The sequence below is a fragment of the Halyomorpha halys genome, unplaced genomic scaffold, assembly GCF_000696795.3.
Source record: "Halyomorpha halys isolate HHAL.00 unplaced genomic scaffold, Hhal_1.1 Scaffold30.1, whole genome shotgun sequence".
Taxonomy (NCBI): Eukaryota; Metazoa; Arthropoda; class Insecta; order Hemiptera; family Pentatomidae; genus Halyomorpha; species Halyomorpha halys.
In genome coordinates, this window is record NW_027110126.1 from 1,631,024 (window position 1) to 1,633,038 (window position 2,015).

The 2,015-nt window shown below is 31.3% G+C and overlaps 1 protein-coding gene across 1 annotated transcript in view; it reads left to right on the top strand.

Moving 5' to 3' along the window:
* Pdfr (Pigment-dispersing factor receptor) overlaps nucleotides 1–2,015 on the top strand; it is a gene marked incomplete in the record, with an annotated part of 376,134 nt that overhangs the window by 365,728 nt on the left and 8,391 nt on the right.

A 2,015-nucleotide genomic window follows, 5' to 3' on the forward strand; every position in this document is an offset into this window, starting at 1 on the left:
ACTTTATCATTTGGATAAAATAATAGTGACTCCTATGATTATTTCATCTAATGGTCTTGTATTGAATAATGGATTGACCTACAGAACCTGAAAATGGCTCGAAAAGCAGCCCTTGATAACTTTAGGATTGTGCGAACAATTTTAACAAATACTCTTCCATTAGAATTAGACAATATTACAATAAAAATTAGACAATGTTCCAGATATCTAGGAAGAACAAACTTCGAAAAAATAATAATAATAACATGTAAGGCTTGGCGAACCCTAGATTTGATGCCGATACTACCAATCTCTCTTTACACACATCCCTCCAGTGACTCCCATAAACCCAAAAACGTCAAACCCAAACCTACAAGATCAGTCTTGACGCCACCTACGTTTCTGTGTACCCCTCGGACGTATAATAAGTGTAAGAATCCAGAGGTTCGTTAGTTACTTAGTCATAAAACTTTACTCGCTCATCTTATTCGTTCCAATGATATGAATTATGTTTACCGGGTGTAATACTCTTAATGAGGCGTTTTGTAGTCTTCTAAATTCTCCAGGTAACTCGCCCCTTTTCGGTCCAAAATTATCATGGTAAATAATAAAAATAATGATCGAAGAGTATCGTTCAATTTTTTTTTATCTCCATGTGTGGAACCTTCTTCTGATTTCTTGATAACTGTGGCACCAGTTTCCTTTGCGTGAGTGTTTTCTTTTTATGTTTATTAGTGAAACTGTTCAAGTTCTGTATGACCGTTTTTTAACAATATCCAACGCACAGATCCCATTACATCTACAATTCCATTATACAATCTTTAAATATTTTACAATGCTATTTAATAATATACAGTTAATAAGAATAATAATGTTTCAAATAAAAATAAAATCTGTATCACTGCATCCCATAAATGATCAAGGGGTTCAGTACTTTGTAAGGAAGTACTGATTGGTGAAAACAGTTATACAAGGAGGTGTTTATTCATGATCACGCTCAACAGCCAGATTTTTTCACTTTATGAGGCTGGGTAGCTCCTGAAGGGCTCTACTCTGTGGGTTGACTTATGGCCACAGTAACAGAATAAATAATTATGTGCTACAACCAGATTGAAACCCGGGTCCTTGGAGAAAGTAGCAGATTGCCTTACTCACTGAGCAACTCCACTCCCTTTTGAAATAAAAATGAGGGTTATTAAACATTTAAGTTTATTAAACTAATTAATATTAATCATTATTAACAAAAGAATTTTTTTTTAAATAATGAACTTTAGATTTAACAATTAATTAAGCTTCTATTTAGATGTTTAGGTGATATGTTTGTTCCAATGAATGCTTTGACAGTCAGTAAACTGGTAAACAAATATGGTGTTCAGATTCCGTGTTCTTACTATGCCGATACCAATAATCAAACTGTCGGACATTTGTACTGACCAGCTCAAACGATAAAGTGTGTTATGTGGAGGCCTCTCAATAGTGGTCAAGGATAGAATGAGGTGGTTCATGAATTCCTTAGAAAGGTTTATCGATGTTATTCATTTCATGTTTACATCAAAGTTGGTTGGCTCTTTCACTAAATCTATTAACAATATCTGCTTGAATCATACTTTATCAAATTATCAACTTTCTTTATCTACAATTTCCTTCAATTCAACTTCTCAGTAAGTTCAATCCTGCAATATTCTGTATTTTCGACCTTTATACACATTCTCCAAAACTAAGGTGTTATTATATATATAATTATGTATATGTTTTTTATTTATTTATTTTATTCTACATATTTTGGCCAGAAATGATCCTTTTTTTTCTTTCTACACTACTATTACTCTTAAGTGACATAGTCTATAATAAAGGTTTCTTTATATGTTATTATATATTGATGTATTTTAAATGTTTGAAAATCCAATCATTTAATTATTTTTATATTTTTATCATAATACATTTAATATGATTAAAAAAAATTTGTCACAATGCTTTCTAAGACACATAGGTTTCATTTTAGCTTATATGTTACTAATCAGCATTAAATTGATAAA